Here is a 13348-nt window from a genome sequence, read left to right as displayed (position 1 = left end):
GATTTTTTTCATCTGTGTTTTACCAGACTTTGAGGACAAATGATTCATATCTGATACATATTCTTCTAGAGAAAAGAAATAGAGCAAAAGCATTTTAATTCAGTTATGAAAATTATATAATCTTGGCTTTTTAAAAACTGGACAAGACACTAGTAGTAGAGTATATTTGAAATCGATTTCTTTGATGACAAACACACAGATAAACTATTGGTCAACAAAAATCCAGCAATGTATTTAAAAAGGACCAGGATAAGTAATACCATTTTAAAAAATGAGGGAGGAATTTTCCTCTCACATAGCAAATTTTTTGATGCCAAGAAGATGTTAAAATTCACTATCCCATCCAAATTTTAAAAATACATACTTTGAGGGACTTCCCTGGTGGTCCAAGAATTTGCCTGCCAATGCAGGGGACACGGGTTCAGTCCCTGGTATGGGAAGATTCCACATGCCAAGAGCAACTGAGCCCATGCACCACAATTACTGAACCCACACTCTCAAGCCTGAGAGCTGCAACTACTGAAGCCCAAGTGCCCTAGAGTCTGTGCTCCATGACAAGAGAAGCCCCTGCAATGAGAAGCCTGCACACCTCAACTCCAGCATTAGCCCCAGCTCTCTGCAACTAGAAAAAGGCCACATGCAGCAATGAAGACCCAGTGCAGCCATAAATAAATAAATAAATAAAATTATTTTTAAAAAAGGAAAAGAAAAAATCACAGGAAAAATAGAGCAGCAGCATATAAACTCTAGAAAGAACTAAATTTAACCAAACTTGTAAAGACATATAGGAAGAAAGTTATACAACTCTGAGAAGGAAATGAAGACAATGTAAGTAAATAGAGAGCCAGTATAGACTCATGGCATAGAACACACCCTGGAACCAAACCACCCAGGAAAAGCACCCTGGCTCTGTCTTAAAGCTTTGTGACCATGGCTGGTTACTTAACTTCTCTAAACCTCAATTTCTCCAGCTGTAAAATGAGTATGGCAATAATAGCACCTCCGTGGTGGATTCCTATGATGTTTTAGTGTAATAATTAGGGCCTAGAACAGAGCCAAGCATGCAGTAAGCAGTTGATCAACGTTGGCTTATAGTATTAATTTATTATCATTATCACTGTTATTCAGTGGAGCAGCAACTGAGGATTGTAGAGACATCAGTTGTCTTCAAATTAATATTTACATTACTGCAGTCCTAATGAAAAGTCCAGTGGGAATTTTGAAGTTAACAAAATAATTCTAAAGTGTATATGGAAGAATAAACATTTAAGAATAGCCAAGAAAAATGTGGAAACTTGCCCTAGCCAGTTTTAAGATGTATAAAAAAATTTGCAGTAATTGAAACAATGTATGACTGGTGCCACAAAAGGCAAACTGAACATTGGGACGGGAAAAACGAAGTCCATAAAGAGAGCCAAACACTTCTATGAATTTAGTATAAAATAAAGTGACCTTTCTAATCGGTGGGAAAAGAGTAGATTATTCTTTTTGGTATTGAGACAACTGGCTAACCCCTTGGAAAAACAATTCAGTTCAATTTTTATCTCACACTTTACATCTAAACAAATTCCAGATGAAAAATTTAAATGTGAACATGAAACTATAGAAGTTTTAGAAGGAAACAAAAATAAATATTTATATAATTTTCCACTGGGTAAAATCCTTTTAAGCATAACTCTGAAAGGAGATACCACAAAGGAAAATTTGAATGGTTTGAGTACACATTTTAAAATTCTTTAAACCTCCCCCCTTAAAAAAATCTGAAGGGAAACAGAAAACCTGCTAAATTATTTTTAAGATGTATAACAAATAAAGGGTCAATAACTAATATATAGATAGATCTTAAAATCAGTAGAAAAGATGAGCACATCAGTGGATAAAAGATAAGAAAAAGAAATTTACAAGAAAAATAATGGCAAATAAGCATATGGTAAATGCTCATTGTAATCAAGGAAATGCAAATTAAAATAATCTATCAAACTGGTAAAGATTAACAGAAATACAATGCCAATATTGGCAAAGATACAGGGGAAGAAGTGGTTTCATTTATCATTGGTGAGAGACCATTAAAGATCACTGAATCTTTTGGAAGGCCATTCCTGTTGGCTTGTTTGTTTTTTTTTTTTGGCCGAGTCACACAGCTTACAGGATCTCAGTTCCCCAACCAGCGATTGAACCCAGGCCCAGCACTGAAAATCCGGAATCCTAACCACCAGGCCATCAGGGAACTCTCCAGAAAGGCCACTCTTAAAACAAATCAACTGCTTTCATACATTTTTGACCCAGAATTTCAACTTCGACTTCATCAAAGGGAAATGCTAGAGAATGTTAACAAAGATTCAGCTGTAAGATGTTCATCATAATATTGCTTTATGATAGCAAAAAGGAAAAAAAGAGACAGAGGAGGGAGGAAGGAATGAATTTGAGATGAAAGCAAGGAAGGAAGCAGAGAGGAAAGCAAGTAAACAAATCGAAACATCTAAGTGGTAACATTTACAATTGATAATGTTATATAAATGATATTCATGTTTAAATAATTAATATTGTGAGAAAGAAGAGTAATTACTTATGTGGGGAAAATGTTAACAGTACTGCTTCACATGTCAAGAATAAGTTACAAAACAGTGCCTTCGTTAAAGCTGCTCCTGATTTAGACACATACATTTATATGCAGAGAGAGAAATGTGAAAGACACACATCCAGATGTTAACAGTAGTTACCTCTGAATGAGTCCACTATGAGTTTTTACTTTCTTCTTTCTGTCCATCTAAGTTTCCTATGATCATATGTCCCTTCTGTCATGAGGGAAAAAAAAAAGACAGTTATTTAAATTTTCATTTTAAAATTCTTGTTAATCATTTAGGCCAAGCATGCATCTTAAGTGTAGCATTTAGTTGGTTCTCCAGTTACCAGGCTGAACTACTCCTGGCCAAGAAAGTATCTTGGAAATCTTCACACAAACTTTATTTATTCTGGCTACACTTTTTCCTACTTCAGTATTCGATGTATCATGCCACGAAAAGATCCACTTTCAGTTGGAAATCCATTTGTAGAGAGATAAAAATGCTAAAAAGGATACCCTGAGGTAGGAGCTGAGAAATGATCCATTTTAAAGAACAGTAAATAAAAAATGGATAGTTTTACTAATACAATAATGACAAAATTTGACTCTCCTAGTGTTGCATGGAGACTTACAAGGTATGACCAGAAACAAAAGAAACTGATTTTTAGCAAACTTACTAAAATTCAATTGAAGGGCCATGTGAAAAATCAGCCTCTTGGTTTTATAGGCACATTTCTTTTCTGATGCAGGATTTTATTTCTCAGCTTGAACTTCGATCTTATTCACAAGGCATGGCTCTGGTTCACTTTTGGTTCACTCTCAAAGAATAAAACATTGCCCCCTTTGAAGATATTTTTTTTCAAACCGAAGGTCAGTCCTGAAAGCAGCTCTAAGAGAGTTTCAGAGAGGGGCTTCTTCCCAAGGGGATGAGAGACTACACTTACTCCAATATAGAAGTTCCAGTGTGTTTGTTTTTAGAAATCTGTCCAGTTATCCAGAAACTATATTTTATCTTAGAAAACATCTGGTCCTCAGGACTGCTTTGGGCCCCTTAAGGAGATCATTGAAGGGTACCTATGGTGACAGTTGGGGAGAGAGAAGGAGAAAAACTTCCCAAACAAAAGTCTATTGTTGCCTTTCTCACTGGTTGGAATGTTGTATCTATCAGTCAAAGGCATTTAGCGCAATTCGGATGCATCCTTACTTAGGGCTTTGATGTGGTATGAAGATGATAGAATGTCATTTTGTGCAACTCAGAATTAAATGATACAAAGGAGCATCTTGTCTCATAATTCCTTTTTTTTTTTTATTGGAGTGTAGAGTGTAGTTGATTTACAATGTTGTGTTAGCTTCAGGTATACAGCAAATTGAATCAGTTATACATATACAAATATCCACTCTTTTTTTAGATTCTTTGCCCATACAGGCCATTGGGCTTCCCCAGTGGCTCAATGATAAAGAATCTGCCTGCCTATGTGGGAGACGTGGGTTCAATCCCTAGGTCAGGAAGATCCTCTGGAGAAAGAAATGGCAACCCACTCCAGTATTCTTGCCTGGGAAATCCCATGGACAGAGGAGCCTGGTGGGCTACAGTCCATGGGATCTCAATGAGTCAGATGCGACTTAGCAACTAAACAACAACAGGCCATTACGGAGTATTGAATAGAGTTCCCTGTGCTATACAGTAGGTTCTTATTAGTTATCTATTTTATATATAGTAGTATGTATATGTCAGTCCCAGTCTCCCAGTTTACCCCTGGTAAGCATAAGTGTGTTTTCTACCTCTGTCTTGTAAGTAAGTTCATTTGTACTCGTTTTTCAGATTCCACCTATAAGTGATATAATATGATATATGTCTTTCTGTGTTTGACTTACTTCACTCAGTTTGATGATCCATCCTGCACTCCTGCTTTTTTATCTTTTTTTTTAAAAATAAATTTATTTATTTTAGTTGGGGGCTAATTACTTTACAATATTGTAGTAGTTTTTGCCATACATTGACATGAATCAGCCATGGGTTTACATGTGTTCCCCTTCCTGGACCCCCCTCCCACCTCCCTCCCCATCCCATCCCTTTGGGTCATCCCATTGCCCCAGCCCTGAGCATTTGTCTCATGCATCGAACATGGTATGGTGTTCTGTTTCACATATGATAATATACATGTTTCAATGCTATTCTCCCAGAACGTCCCACCCTCACCTTCTCCCCCAGAGTCCATAAGACTGTTCTATGCATCTGTGTCTCTTATTCTGTCTCACATATAGGGTTATCATTACTCCTGCTTCTTAATCAGGCCTCACATCAGAATCCCCCAGAAGCGTCATCCAAGTAATGACAATTACTGATTGTGAGCACCTGCCTGGTTTCCTTCCTAAACTAGCTCATTTCATCCTCCCAGCAGTCCAGTGAGGGATGACTTATTTGTATCCCCCTTGGCTAACAGGGGAACTGAAGCACAGAGAGAAACTGCCCAAGGTCACCCAGGTGGCCAGAGGTTGGAGCAGTGTGGACTCCAGGCTGTCTACTCCAGAGGCTCTTGCCCGCTTCTCTATGTTGCTTCTTAAACACTGATCCCCACAGGTCCCCGGGTCCCTGATCCTGAATGCCCACATCACTCTGACATGTGCCTGATTTGAAAACACTGATTCCCACGGCTTCCCCTCACTGTAGAAACAGGAAACCTCAGCTCCGAGAGATTCAGCTGCTTGTCCAAGGTCATGGGTTTGTTAGTCAAGACTCAAGCTCTGGTTCAAGGAAAAAAAAAGCCCTGGACCAGGGGACGAAGAGCCCAGGCTTTAGGTCAGTGTATGCAGCTGACTGTGAACACGAGGAAGCCACCTCTTCTGGTTCCCCAAGTGGCCCCTCTTTCTTACACTTTATGGGCTTTCCATGTATCTGCTCATGTTTCCCTTTGCCCCTGCTCTCAGAGGGAGTTTGGGTTTCACCCAGTTGTTTCTGAAATGGCTCTTGCCAAGACTGTGTTAGTCCATGTTTCTATCTTTCAGATCCAGACAAAAATACAGATAAGTGGAAATTTACTGCAGTTTTGCTTGGTCAGACAAAAACCTCAGGAATCTGGGATGAGGTGAGGATGAAAGAGAAGTTGCCACCAGATGTAACTAACTGGTGAAGACTCTCATTTAGGGGCAAAAGAGTTTCTTCCAGGGGCAATTGGACACAAAGTTAACTATAGCAGTGCCTGATAGGTGGTCACATGTGACGTTACCACGGTTCTAGCAAGGGTGCTGTTGTTTCCAAATGAAAATTGGAAGCTGCCTGTGGACTCTGGCACCCAGTGAGCTTCTTTGAAGCATGATTAAGAGAGATTTGCAATGAATTAAGAGACATTCATTGCTTGTGAATGTCCCTGAAACTGCTGTTACCCCAGTCCTGTTCTCAATAGGGGAAGTTGGCACCCCCTCTATTCAGTACCAGATAACTGGACTTTTGCAGTGCCTTTCCTCATGGAGCACTACTCCTTTGTCATTTCAGTAGGATGATGGAAGAAAAAGTGGTTAACAGAGATGGACCAGACTCATGGGAACTCCAAGGAGACTAATAAGCTATGCCCCCTTCAAATTAGCATTTGAAATACGTTAACTATTTGCTCCACATTCATTTAGAGGAAACGTTGGGTGCTTCAGAGGGAAAGGAAGAGAGTGCTACTGATGTATCTTTCCTTCAAGCAGTTCGGCTCTGGCCCCTAATATGCACACCACAGCAGCTTAGTGATGTCCACTGTGACTCAAGTGTGTGCCTGAGCTCTGCTTCCCACCTCTTCTCTGCATTTCTGTGTTAATTTGTGTTCTTTAAGAGCAGTCAGCATTTGCCATAGTTTATGGTCATGATCCTGTGATAGATAGTGATAGTGATAGATAGTCACTCTGTCATGTCCAACTCTTTGCGACCCCATGAACAGGGTCACCAGGCTCCTCTGTCCATGGGATTCTCCAGGCAAAAATACTGGAATGGGTTGTCATTCCTTTCTCCAGTGGATCTTCCTGGCCTGGGGATCAGATCTGGGTCTCCAGCATCGCAGGCAGAGTCTTTACCGTATTTTAATAGACTTGTCCCTCAATCCCATCTCCAAAGGTAAACCCTTCCAAACCTAACTGTGCACAGCTGAAAGACTTTGTGTCAGTAGACACATACCTTGTGCATGAATTCTAAATTGTCTTCCGCCAAGTGAAAACAAAACTTTAAAAAATATATTTCTTAGCAAATTACAGCTGTCTCAAGGGCACCAGTTTTCTGACCTCAAGCTTACAAATTTTTTAAAGGTTGATGCTTTGCTTGTAAGATAATTTGTTAGTTTTGTAAATGTCAACAGTCAAGAATTTTGGGTCTAGATTTATTGAGAGGAGGAAACATTTTGCCAGAGCTCTGAGCCCCATTATCTTCATTTGGTTTTCTTGCAATACCTAAATCTGTCCCTGTTAAACTTTGGATAGAGATGATGCAGAAGACGACAATATTATGTGCAGTATGATTCCAATTATGTAAAAAATAGTATGCATAGAAAAAATTCTGAAATAGCATGCCCCAAAGCATTAACAGTGTTTATTACTGGAAGTTAGGATTACTGAGGATTTTCATGCGTTTTATATTCTTCTCTGTATTTCTCAGACTTCTTACACTCACCATGTATTACTTTTACAGTCACTAAAAATAACAGTAAATATGAGCCAAAAATAATTTACATCCTGAGAAGTCAGACTAGCTGTGCTAAGGACCAGTTCTAAAAGCTGGAGAGTTCTGAGGCACAGAGATCAAGCCCCCAAAAGACAACCCAGTGACCAGCAGGCTGCTGGCTACTATCCCTGAGCTTCTCTGGGAATGCATTCATGGTCCCTCACCCTTTACTGCCTCTCCTTCTGGCGCTATGATGTAATCTTGATCCTCCTGTAAACAATGTTCAAGATAACTCACTTCACTTTTTTCCAAGACTGCACTCAGCTCTCTGTCCTACACTGGTGTTTGTAGGTAAGGTGTTCTGATTGCAGCCTTCTCACCCATAACAGCTCAGAGCCTCAGCAACAATCTAATCCCCACTTCTGGAGCACCCTCATTTCAGTTGTAAAGCCTCACCCAATAGAGTGGCTCAGGTGCCACCTACCACTAGGCAAGCCTGGACCCATCAAAGCCTGCATGGAAGAATTTACCAAAAAACACTCTCTTCTTTACTCTCACCAGATGCCTTCCAATGGCCCTCAAGCTGTTACTCCCTCACCCTCCTCTATGCATAATCATTTAACACTTCTGAACTTCTCTGGACATTCTGTCAGTACCCCGGGGGGAACTGTGAACTACCTAGTAATATCTACAGAACCCTCTACAATGGGCCAAAACCTTGTGTGAAAGTGTTAGTCACTCAGTTGTGTCAGACTCTTTGCAACCCCATGGACTATAGCCCACCAAGCTCTGTGGTCCATGGAATTCTCCAGGCAAGAATACTGGAGGGGGTAGCCATTTGCTTCTTCAGGGGATCTTCCCAACCCAGGGATCAAACACAGGTCTCCTGTATTGCAGGTGGATTCTTTACCATCTGAGCCACCAAAACCACGGTAGATATTATACCTAGATTTCTAACCTTGGTACTACTGACATTTTGGGCAGATAATTTTTTAATAAGAGGGAGAGGAACACCTGTGTATTATAGGCTCCTTAGCATTGTACATGGTCTCTACTCACTAGATGCCAATAGCACTCCCTTCCTGGTCTGACAATCAAAATTGCCTCAAACATTGCCTTTCATCCCCTGAGGGTCAAAACCACCCCCATTCAAGGACTGCTGCACTGCATACATGTCCACATGTGCTATTAGAATAGATGACTGTCTTCTTGTCATACCTACACCATATAGCCTGACACAACCTAGGAGATAAGTTTCACAGGACCTGGTTAGTTTGTATATACCCTCACATCTTGTGTTGTACAGGTATGTCAGGCTTTGAGCCCAGAAGTACCCCACTTTAGTAGTCACAGTTGACATATATCAAGTGCTTATGAAGTGTTCAGTATTTAATCATATCATCTCATTAAATGAGTGAGTATGCAATGAGTATTATTGCATCTTACAGGTGAGAACTCTGGGTTATGGATAGGGTTATACAGTCTGTAGGTAGCAAGCTGTGATGGGGCTCCATCCAGGGACCAGACTATTCATGTGCTCATGGTTCCTACCCTAACCTGCCCAGAGAACAAAGAAGAAAACCAAAAGGTATATTCTGGACACCTTAATACAGAGGTACTAGGGAAATAGTCATGTATAGACCCAGGAAACTTACCTGGAACCCATTGCCCAAGCTCTTCACCTGATCTCGTAGTAACTAACCAGTGAGGGCTTCCAGAGAAATCTTGCAACAACTCCAGGCCAAGGGATGGGTGGATAGATATGGGTCATGTCTGAGGAAAAAAGAAATAGTGGCCAGCCTGTTTCTGCCATATTACAGACATGAGAGAACATTACAGCAGATGTGTATGTTCTGAGGATTATTGCCAACTTGGCCCCACTCTCCTGTGCTTCACTACTGGCTCTTCCCATTCTGTGTTGACTCTTCTCATTGCTCTGACCACAGAAAACCATTGTTTAGCCTTTCCAAGCAGAAGCTTCCCTCTCCACTTTCAAAATCTCTACTGGGTCCCCTTCTGTAGAGTTTAATGACTTCTATCAGAAGAATGCATAGGTTTTTTACCAAACTCGTCTATGAAAAATCTTCCAGTTCAGGGTCTGATATGGAGTTCACATGCCTAATAAATATTAGCTTCTTTCTACTCTAAGCAACGGATCCCATTTAGCTTTGCAGTAAGACCCTCACATTTGTGAATTTTCATTGCACGAGTCCCAGTAGAGCAATCAACCACCTCTTTTCTGGCTGGGACCTCAGAAAGCTCAAGCCAGATGCCTTGAATTTCATCAACTTGGAGTCCTGCAGAGTATCATTTATTTCCAGTTTTTGCACAGTATTTTAAAAGTCTAATTTTTTAAAAGCTGGTTACTTTTCAAGTCAGTGAAAAGGTAGAAACATTTAGTCTAGCCTGTCTTTTCTCCCTTCATTCAGGGACACATTCCCCAACCAGCTGATAATTTGGTGCTGAACAGTTATACTTGGCTCAGAGATGCCACAAAAATGCTCCCTAGACCCAGGGACGATGGGGAAAAGAGCAGGGTGAGCTCATTCAGTTCCTAACCTCCACTATTTTGTCACAGTAGGAATGTAAACTCTACTTTGGAGCTTACATCAGCTTTTGGAGGGTTTCAGCAAGCTCCCCTAGATAAGACTAAGAGTTATTTTCTTGTCCTTTTGGCCAGAAATAAATATTTATATCAAGAAAGGATTGCCAAGACTTGGAAAGTATTTCAGTTATTTAATCAGCCCTATAAAAGGATTCACTGTGATTGGTGTTTGAATTAGCTAATAAATTTTAATCTTGGTTTTATCCCAAATCCATTAGACAGTCATCAACTGCAGCTAAGAATTCTGGAAACTTCTTAACCAGTCTGAAAAGAATTACATTGATCTGAGATCAAAACCATGTACACATTTGAATGTATGGTTTTGAGATACGGGTTAATTATAATAAGTCAGAGTCTCCCAGAGGACACTGGAATCTTCTCACAGAGCTTCTCAAACCTGGTTGCCTTTCATGGAAGACAAGCCTCCTAACATTATTCAGCCTCACCCGTGGAGAATCTTGACCTTTTGCCTCCACAGCTGTCAGACTCAGCTCTGGGTATACTTCAGGCCACATCATAAAACTAGCTGTGAGAGTATGACAATATAAAATGACTAACTAGTTTAAATTATATCTGTCATTTCAAGAAAACCTGGGTTTGATTTCCAGGTCTTTTATTCATGTTACAACACTAACTCAATTAACCAACTTCTTTGAGACTCAGTTTCCCAAATTGTAAATTAATAGTAATAATAATGTCAAATGAGACCATAGGTATATCAGTTCAGTTCAGTCACCCAGTCATGTCCGACTCTTTGCGACCCCATGAAGTGCAGCATGCCAAGCCTCCTTGTCCATCACCAACTCCTGGAGCTTGCTCACATTCATGTCTATCAAGTCGGTGATGCCATCCAACCATCTCATCCTCTGTCGTCCTCTTCTCCTGCCCTCAATCCTTCCCAGCATCAGGGTCTTTTCAAATGAGTCAGCTCTGCGCATCAGGTGGCCAAAGTATTGGAGTTTCAGCTTCAGCATCAGTCCTTCCAGTGAATATTCAGGACTGATTTCCTTTAGGATGGACTGATTTGATCTCCTTTCAGTCCAAGGAACTCTCAAGTCTTCAACACCACAGTTCAGAAGCGTCAGTTCTTCGCCACTCAGCTTTCTTTATGGTGCAACTCTCCCATCCATACATGACTACTGGAAAAACCATAGTTTTGACTAGACGGACCTTTGTTGACAAAGTAATGTCTCTGCTTTTTAATATGCTGTCCATAGGTATATAGTGTTATACAAAATCAGTATAGAATAGATATACGTATATATGTATGTATAGGTATAAATATGTGTGTGAATGCATAAGTAAATATATATGCCTGTGTATGTGCACATATGTACACACAAAACACATTCACTAAAACATTTCATTTTCCCAGAAATTTCTAATCAAATCACATTCCTTCTCAGATGGGACTCAGTTCAGTTCAGTTCAGTCGCTCAGTCGTGTCCGACTCTCTGCGACCCCATGAATTGCAGCACACCAGGCCTCTCTGTCCATCACCAACTCCCGGAGTCCACCCAAACCCATGTCCATCGAGTCGGTTACGCCATCCAACCATCTCATCCTCTGTCGTCCCCTTCTCCTCCCGCCCCCAATCCTACCCAGCATCAGGGTCTTTTCCAATGAGTCAACCCTTCGCATGAGGTGGCCAAATATTGGAGTTTCAGCTTCAACATCAGACCTTCCAATGAACACCCAGGATTGATCTCTTTTAGGATGGATTGATTGGATCTCCTTGCAGTCCAAGGGACTCTCAAGAGTCTTCTCCAACACCACAGTTCAAAAGCATCAATTCTTCGGCACTCAGCTTTCTTCACCGTCCAACTCTCACATCCATACATGACCACTGGAAAAACCATAGCCTTGACTAGATGGACTTTTGTTGGCAAAGTAATGTCTCTGCTTTTAAACATGCTATCTAGGTTGGCCATAACCTTCCTTCCAAGGAGTAAGCGTCTTTTAATTTCATGGCTGCAATCACCATCAGCAGTGATTTTGGAGCCCCAAAAAATAAAGTCTGACACTGTTTCCCCATCTATTTCCCATGAAGTGATGGGACCAGATGCCATGATCTTAGTTTTCTGAACGTTGAGCTTTAAGACAACTTTTTCACTCTCCTCTTTCACCTTCAACAAGAGACTCTTTAGTGCTTCTTCACTTTCTGCCATAAGAGTGGTGTCATCCGCATATCTGAGGTTATTGATATTTCTCCTGGCAATCTTGATTCCAGCTTGTGTTTCTTCCAGCCCAGCGTTTCTCATGATGTACTCTGCATACAAGTTAAATAAGCAAGGTGACAATATACAGCCTTGACGTACTCCTTTTCCTATTTGGAACCAGTCTGTTGTTCCATGTCCAGTTCTAACTGTTGCTTCCTGACCTGCATACAGGTTTCTCAAGAGACAGGTCAGAGATGGGACTCAGACCCAGCCAAAACTCAGATTGGGACTTGAACCCACAGTTCCTGACTTGGGAAGGGACTAGAATCCTTTGTGTTTTAATTGAAACTGTTCACCTGGCAACCAGACTTAATGAAGCTCAGGTCTTTTGTCACAGAAAGAATTCAGCATGAGGTAGAACAATAGACTAAGAGTGAGTTTATTAGCATAAGACGCTTGTTAGAAATACAGCAGGCAGGCAAGGGAGTGCAGCCCTGAGAACGAAGAGGGCTATATTTTTATAATCAAAAAGTAGGGAGGAGAGAAGACCACCTTCTTCCTCATTTTGGAGTAGACACCAGGCTTACGTCATTTAGTTTCTCCTTTGTCCCTATATGGTTTAACTGGGACTGTCATGGTGCTATTTAAATCATATGTATATTAGCAAAGGGCTTCCCTTGTGGCTCAGTTAATAAAGACTCTGCCTACTCTGTGGGAAATCTGGATTCGATCCCTGGATTGGCAAGATCCTCTGGAGGAGGGCATGGCAACCCACTCCAGTATTCTTGCCTAGAGAATCCCCATGGACAGAGGAGCCTGGCAGGCTACAATCCATGAGGTCGCAGAATTGGACCCAACTGAGAGACTAAACACTTATTAGCAAAAGGGTGATGACATATACTAACACATGTTGATTAGTCTTAGGTTTTGATATAACATCCCCTTCATTTACCCTTTCACCTAAATTCATGTCATGGTTGCATGCAGAAATCCCAATCTTCCAAGGACCATTAACTCCCTGACTTCAGGTAACAAGATTCAGACCCCATACCTATTATCTTGTGTTATAACTCTCAGGATTTGTGGCTTGACTGTGCCTGGCACTTGAATGTGCCTGGTCTTCCTTCAAGACAGAGTAGATTGTTGCTAGGTGACTGGATTCTTTTCTTGAGTGTTCATATGCTCTCAGCAGTCTCCCAAACTCCTTTAAAATTCCCTTTCTACCTTTAATCCCCTAGTGGGATTTCTAAACTATTTAATTATCCTACTCTATTCTTATCACTAATGCCTAAAAAGATGTTTGATAGAACAATGTAATCAAGCAATTAGGCATTTTGAAATTTTAAATTTTAAATTCCTCTGATTTTTAACCACACATTTAGTTTACA

General features: G+C 40.7%; 1 protein-coding gene across 1 annotated transcript in view; it reads left to right on the top strand.

Moving 5' to 3' along the window:
- Positions 1-13348, top strand: part of ANTXR1 (ANTXR cell adhesion molecule 1) — a 250291-nt gene that overhangs the window by 96053 nt on the left and 140890 nt on the right. The window lies entirely within an intron of this gene.

This window comes from Giraffa tippelskirchi, chromosome 4, assembly GCF_054371585.1.
Source record: "Giraffa tippelskirchi isolate mGirTip1 chromosome 4, T2T-mGirTip1v1.2.pri, whole genome shotgun sequence".
Classification (NCBI taxonomy): domain Eukaryota; kingdom Metazoa; phylum Chordata; class Mammalia; order Artiodactyla; family Giraffidae; genus Giraffa; species Giraffa tippelskirchi.
This window is presented reverse-complemented; position numbering and strand designations above follow the sequence as displayed.